The sequence below is a fragment of the Mustela lutreola genome, chromosome 10 (assembly GCF_030435805.1).
Source record: "Mustela lutreola isolate mMusLut2 chromosome 10, mMusLut2.pri, whole genome shotgun sequence".
Taxonomy (NCBI): Eukaryota; Metazoa; Chordata; class Mammalia; order Carnivora; family Mustelidae; genus Mustela; species Mustela lutreola.
In genome coordinates, this window is record NC_081299.1 from 31,000,618 (window position 1) to 31,008,449 (window position 7,832).

A 7,832-nucleotide genomic window follows, 5' to 3' on the forward strand; every position below is an offset into this window, starting at 1 on the left:
GACTCATGATAAACCAAAGCCTGGCACTTGGGCCCTCCTTTGTAACTAGTGCTACTTTATAGTTCCATCTCCTATTTTCCTCTTTCCCATGTGGGCTCTGGCTAAACAGATTAGTTGAGACTCTTTGATCAAATAACACAAATCATTTGGGGGTGATTTAAGTCTTAAAGTGGGAGTATTGTTAGAAAGATACTGGGGTATCCTGTAATTCATGGGCTGCAACACATTCTAACAGCAGACTTGAACTAGGACCTGAAGCACTTGAGAAAACCCAGGCAGCTTTCTCTCCACCTCTCACAGGAGCTTTTTCTGTCTTTTTTTTTTTTTTTTTTTTAACAGCTTGTAGCAAATCACAGTTACCATCAGCTCCAGATTTTATATATATTGTTTCCATCATCCAGAAAAAAGATAACTGTCTTCTTTTTCTTCTTTCCAACTTTAAAATCCTAGGGAAAGTCTCATATTGACCCAGCCAGGTCAGGTGCCCACCTCTAGGTAGGCAGAGAACTTCTATGGGAACCGTGTGGATGGTGTGAATTGGGTGGGTGGTCTTGGGGGGGTGTTGTCTGGAGGGGCAAGAGAGCGGAAAGGGTTACTGTTCATAGAATTCCAGAAACCAACTCACTCTTGGATACCAGTACATAGGATCAGATTTTTAGACCTGGAAAGGGTCTAGGAATTCACTTAATTAGAACTCCTCACTTTAGGGATGCCTGGGTGGTTCAGGCAGTTAAGTGTCTGCTTTTGGCGTAGGTAATGGTCCCTGGGTCCTGAGATTGAATCCTTGATTTACTCCTTGCTCAGCAGGGATCCTGCTTCTTCCTCTGCATGCCACTCCCCCTGCTTGTGCTTCCTCTTTCACACAAATAAAATCTTAAAAAAAAAAAAAAAACACACACAACAGCCCACTTTATAGATGAAGAAACAGAGAATGTCCTTTAATTATTCATGTCTTTTACTTGTGTTTTGAGCATTTTTTCTCCAGGTTTAGCCTAGCTTTCCAAACACCCACCCTTAATGGCTATACGAAACTGTTCTTTGCCATTCTGAGTTTTATTTCTTAGATCTGCTACTGCTTCAGGAGATCTTAATAACTTAAGAGCCTGTCCGTTGGTTTTGCCTATTTTTGCCTGTCCTCCTTTCTGGTTATCTTACAGGCTGATCACATAAAGGCTCTTCCCTGGGCCCGAGTCCTTTAGTCATGTTCTTTCCCCCAAGCTAAACATTTTGTCTAACTGATTTTGTTAACATCTCAACACTTTTTAAATCTACATCTGTATCTTAGGAATGTCTCCTGAACTCCAGAACATCATAGTCTGCATCCTACTGAATATCTCCATTTGGATATCCCATAGTCCCCTCAAAGTATGTCCAAAACCCAACTCATAATCTCAATAAAATCTGTATCCTCAGTCCAGTGAGTGGTACCACCCTCTTTCCAGTTCTCCAGTTTAAACTTCCTCCTCATCCATCACCTCTCTGAGTCACTAAGTCCTATATATTCTATTTGGGATCTCTTCACTATCTTCCTCTCTGTTCCCATTGTCAGTTCTCTAATTAGGCTGTTAGCATGTCCTAACTGCTTAAATGGGATTTCAACTGGTTTTTCTATAATCTGGACTCATCATTTTTTTTCAAGTTTGGTATTAATTTTATTCTATTTTCTGTATAACTTTAAGTACATAAAGGTTTATTTCCACAGGCCTCAGGAAATGGGTAGAAGTCACAGGACAATCTCTTCCCACCAAAAAAGTTGCATATTTTGGTAAGTGTCTGGAGAGAAAAACTGTAATTTACATTAGCAGTGCTGTGCAAGATTCTTACGTAAGACCTAAAACCAGGCTGTGGTAGAGATTTTAGTCCTTCATTCAGGTGCCCAGACAGAAGCCAAAAGCAGTTGAGCATGACAGGGCAAAGGAGGCAGTGAAGGTGGAGGACAGGCACCCAGCATGGAAGGAGGAAGGAATTTCAGATCCCTTGGAATGGTGTGTTTTCTGTTTTGTGTGTGTGTGTGTGTGTGGTTTTTTTTGTTTGTTTGTTTGTTTTCTTGTTTAAGTCGTCTCTGTAGGAAGGTGCTGGGCAGGGATCCAAGTGAAAGGAAGGGGCCAAGACCCTTAACTAGCCTGGGTGTGGGGCACTGCCACAGCGGCTGACACGGGAGAACCTACTCTACCAGGTTCAGGCAGAGCCAGGATGGAATGCAGAATGAAAGGAATGCTTATGGGAAACAATTCTGCTTGGAATGCTAGCTGGCCAGCTTCAGCCTTTGGTCTGATGTAACCCCTGCCTCACTCGTCAACAGTGAAAAATTAGTTTGGTTAGAAGAACCCGCTAGAATCACACCGGCCTCTGCTACCTTCATGCTCATTGATAGAAAAAGGTGAACTTGTGTGAACATTCTGATCTGTTAATCCCTGGGGACTGCTTTAGTCTTCCCAAAGACTGTTGGTCAAATAGCCCGCAAAGGCTGAAAGCTTAGACACACCAGTGCTGGTGTGCGGTTCCTTAAGGAGGGACTGGCGGTGTGGTTGAGCCGATAGGGAAAAGCCGCATCTTCCTGCAGAAGATGAACTGACCTGCTCTCCCGCCCCAAATCTCAGCCTGAGGTATATTTCAGTGAAGGCAGGTAGCTGTGCTTCTCAAAGCAGAGAAGCAGTTTAAGAGCAGAAAGGTAGAGGAAACCTAGAAAAGAACCGTCTTGATACAGATTTATCCCATGGTGTGAGGGAGAGGGCAAAGAACTGGTGCACTTCGCTTATCCAGCAATTTGTCACTGTGGTGACCAACTTCTGCCCATTCCATAGGGTCTTGAACTGCTCAGGGACTGGGAATTTATTAAAGTCATGGCCTTCTGCAGGAATGAGGACATTCATCTCAGAAGATTTGGCAGTGCGGCGCGGCTGGGTGGCTCAGTCAGTTAAGCATCTATCTTCAGCTCAGGGCATGATCCCAGGGTCCTTGCCCAGTGGGGATCCTGCTTCTCCCTCTCTCTCTGCCCCAATCCCCTGCTCATTCCCTCTCTCTCTCTCCTCTTCTGTCTCTTAAATAGATAGATAGATAGATAGATAAATAAATAAAATCAATCTTTGAAAAAGAAGGTTTGGCAATAACTATCTTGCAATCCAGGGAATCCTTGCTCAGGTAAATGGGCGGTCATCTGCTTTGTTGATGAAAATTGTTGGCCCTTTACGCATTACCTGAACTTTGACATCCTACTATTGATTATATCCATAATGTCTGCCAAGTCATCAAACACCAGACCAAGTTTCTTAGTTATCTACTGTAATGGAGTTTAGTTTGCCCTTGATTTGCAATGTCGTGTTGACACACTTATATATGTAAGCCACCTGTTTTAGCTCTATGTCATCAGTCACCAGGTTGGGAATGTTCTCGTGATTTTCCACTCCACCTCTTGCCCTTCAGTTCCAGTACAGCTGGCTCCCTCTTTGTGGTTGGTCTGGGGAATGGGTTGACTCCTGGTTTAGGTGCAGAGAACAGTTTGGGGCCATTTAGTACTGGACCACTGTGAGCCTTCAGGGCAGGGTTCCTGTCATCTGGACACAGGATTCTGTTCCTGTGTCTTTGTGTCATCAGGTGCAGCTTTCAGGGAATGTGTGATGCTCTCCCCTTTGTTGCTGAGTGGGAAGCAGACTCATCTGAGGCTGAACTGGGGGAACTGGGTGGTAGAGGATCTTGTGGGGGAGGAGGAAGACCCAATCCAGCAGAGGGGCCAGATGGCAATCCACTCAGTTCTTCTGTCACAGGCTCCATTTTGGTCCAGGCCAGTCCAGTGGGACATAACTCCTTAATGTAAGCCTGTAGCTCTGTCCATATCCTCGAGTAAGCTTTGATCCAGGGCACGTGCTTCTCATTGACGTCTTTGTACTCCTTGAAGACCAGGTTTGTATAAAACATGGCTGCATCATTTCTTTCTTTCACGTAGGGACCAGGCTTGGGAGCCACAGCCACCCAACCTAGAGCCTGGGTATTTTTCCTGATGGCTGACAGGTGATTAACAACTTGCTACCTTGGTTCATCTCCAGAAAGGTTCCTGGATCTGCTCTGAGCTGGGTACCAACAAATCAGAAAGCTTATTGCCTGCCAACTGCTGGCGCTGAGAGGCTGTGACCAAGAGAGTCTGCTCCAACTTCAGCCCTGTGTGGACCATCTCTGCGTGTTTCTACACATCCCCCCCAGTTTCTTTACTGATCCACAGGTACTCTGCCACAGACCTGGAAGGCAGTGAGTCAAATAGTTGCACATATGGAGTGGCTCCTGCTTTGGGAGCACTGTCTCTGTACCCACAGTGCACGTCAGAGCCATGGGATTCTGCCTCCAGGAGGTCTACTGCCCTCCATTCTTTCTACCAGATTTTGCATGTCAGCCACAGCATACCACCTTCTCAGAGTTCTGCCTCACTTCCAGACTTGGACTCACTTTCCTCTCCTCCCCACTGCTGCTAGAGTGATCATTCCAAAACACATATTGAATCAAACTTAATCTAATTGCATCACATTGCTTAAAATCCCTCAGTGAGTTCTCACAACTTGAATATAAACTTCATCTTCTGTATTCTTCTTTTTTTCCAAGATTTTACTTATTTATTTGATAGAGACACAGCAAGAGGGGGAACACAAGCAAGTGGAGTGGGAGAGGGAGAACAGGCTTCCTGCAGAGCAGGGAGCTGGATGCAGGGCTCCATCCCAGGACCCTGGGATCATGACCTGAGCCAAAGGCTTACACTCAACCAGTTGAGTGACCCAGATGCTCCTTCTGTATTCTTAATACAGGAGCAGTGGCTCCCGAATTTCCCCTCAAGCATACTTTGCTCCAGTCATTAAGATCTTATAGTCCTGTAAATATTCCATTCAATATATTACATGGTTTCTGGTCCTCAATTATGCTATTTTTCTTCCTTCTGCCTAATTTCTTTGTTCAGTTAGCTCCTACTTATCCTCCCAGATTAAATTTGTGTTACATCATCAGGGAATAATGCACACAATTTATGCCTTCTCGGATCAACACTTGAATTTTTGGCTGAATTTGCTAAATAAAGAGATAGGCCTTATCTTACAGGATTTTTAAAATCAAAGACTGACAACGTGGAGTTTTAATTTTATAATATTACTCTGGAATCAGCATGTAAGACCATGGGATCAACATGAAGCAAGAGCCATAAATAGTGCACCACTTCAATTTACTTTATGTTGTTGCTTGTTTCACTTCCTTTTCTTATTCTTGCTACTATGGGCTTGCACTTCCAAAAAGAAAAAGAAAAAAATAAAACATCTAATCTTTGCTCTAGGCTCTGTTTTCTGGAAGACTCTGGCTAAGGTAAGGTTATAACCCTGGTTCGATTAATCAGGGTCAAGGGGACAATTTTTGGATTTATCTTTGAGATATCAGAGAAAGAGGCTTCCTTCTTTGCCACTAGACACAGATCTAGAAGGTTATATTCCTGAAAGCTATTGGCAGTGGAAAAGGAGGGAGGCTACTTGGAAATGAAGCAAACATAGAAGATCCAAGAAATGGAGACAGACAACTCAGTTCTGGTCACACTATTTGATCCCTGGATCAAGCCTCACCTGAAGGTAGAACCCTGGGTTTTCAATCTCTTAGAAATGAATTAAGTCCTAATTGATTCAGGCTTTATCAGAAGCTGCCTATTTTTAGAACCATGCCTCAGTCTTACATCCTTAGTGCAGTCTGACATCCTTAACTCATTTCCACCTCCCTAAACCTCATTACTTAGGGCCATCTTCTCTGGCTCTCTCCAAGCAAGCAATGCCCTTTTGAATGACCGGAAATAGGTGTTTGGCCAAAGAGAGGCTGATCTTAATATGTGGAAGAAAAGATTTTCAAATACAGAATATTGTCAATGGGCTTCTCTTGAGCATATAAAAATTATATTATTAACTGTTCTAGCACCTGTGAGGAACACAAACGAGCAAAATAAATTCCCTGCCCTTAGGCTCTGATGCCCTAGAGCAGCACATCCAAGAGAAATACAGTGTGAGCCACAACACAAATGTGAACCACATAGGTAATTTAAAATTTTCTGGCAGCTACATTAATATAATAAAAATAAGTAAAATTAAAAATATATTCATTTGGACCCAATATATCAAAAATGTTATAATTTCAACATATAATTAATATAAAAATCATGTTATTGTCTCTTTTTTTTTGGTACTAAGTCTTCAAAATCTAGTATTTTGTAGTTAGAGTAGATCTTTCTGGGCTAGCCACATTTCCAGTGCTCAAGAGAACCTCATGTGGCTAGTGGTTACTTCACTTGACAGTGCAGCTCTAGAGAGTAACCATACAGAGAAACACTTTTATCTTATAGACTCTTATTTGGTAGATTATAATCAGTGCGGTGTTAGAGGTACAAATCCTGTGCTCTGAAAGAGGAAGGAAGGAGAAATGGAAAGAGAGACAAACAGATCATTTGTGTCTAACCGTATTTCCATGGTTACAGATATCCTTGGAGATGGATGAACTGTATCAGTGAGTTTTGTATAGGAATGGGCCTTAAATGCCCACACTTCTTAGAATAGCCTTTTGGGGAAAAGGTATCACTTTCTAAAATCTGAGTCCCACAGTGCTGAGAATGAAAGCTTTGGGGAACATGGTCCCCAAAAGGGACCATGCTTCACTCCCCCAAGCAGCATACTGCAAACTTCGTTTGAAGATACATCCATGTGTGAAAGGGTTGAGAGAGACTTTCCTGACTTTGGAAGTTGCATTTTGGCTACAGAAGATTATACTGGGGAGGAGGCAAAAGCCTTCTCCAGCCTCAACCCAGCAATACCTACTCATTTCACTTGATTAAAAAGATTGTCCTCAGGATGCCTGGGTGGCTCAGTTGGTTAAGTAGCTGCCTTCGGCTCAGGTCGTGATCCCAGGGTCATGGGATCAAGTCCCGCATCCGGCTCCTTGCTCCGCAGGGAGCCTGCTTCTCCCTCTGCCTCTGTGCTCTGTCTTCCTGTGCTCGCTCGCTCTCTCTCCCTCTGTCTCTGACAAATAAATAAATAAAATCTTAAAAAAAAAAAAAGATTGTCCTCAACTGTCACATTTCTGAGGTCAAGGATGCTTTTCTACACAACCACAAAATCATTATCACACCCAGGGTATTCATAATTGATAGATAACTATTATCTAATATACAAATCACATTTAATTTACCCAACTGTCCTTTCTAGTATTCTTTATTTTTTAATTTTTAAAAAGATTTTATTTATTTATTTGACAGAGATCACAAGTAGGCAGAGAGGGAGAAAGGAGGAAGCAGGCTCGCTGCTGAGCAGAGAGCCCGATGAGGGGCTCGATCCCAGGAGCATGGGATCATGACCTGAGCCGAAGTCAGAGGCTTTAACCCACTGAGCCACCCAGGCGCCCCTTCTTTATTTTATTTTTAAGAAATCTTTCCTATTTTGAAGTCCAAACAATAGTGTACTGTATTATATTCTAAAAGCTCTAGGGTGCCTGGGTAGCTTAGTTGGTTAAGCGTCTGACTTGGGCTCAAGTCCTGATCCCAGGGTACTAGGATCCACTCCCGGGGTGTGTGTGTGTGGGGGGGGGGTTGTCTCTGCTCAGCAGGGAGTCTGCTCTCCCTCTGCCATTCCTCTCACTCCTTTTCTCAATCTGTCTCTCCCTCAAATAAAATAAATAAGATCCGAAAAAAATAAAAGTTTTCTTGTTTAGTTTTTCACATTTAGGACTTTAATACTCCTGGAAATGATTTTGGTGAGGAAGTAAGATAAGAGGTCTCATTTCATATGTATTTTTTAATAAGGATACCCTATTGTCACAGAACGTTCATTGAAAAG

At 43.0% G+C, this 7,832-nt stretch overlaps 1 pseudogene; it reads right to left on the bottom strand.

The window, feature by feature from the left end:
* Nucleotides 1–2,117: 2,117 nt before the first annotated feature.
* LOC131808995 (adenylyl cyclase-associated protein 1-like) lies at nucleotides 2,118–4,346 on the bottom strand (annotated as a pseudogene).
* Between the last annotated feature and the right edge of the window lie 3,486 nt (nucleotides 4,347–7,832).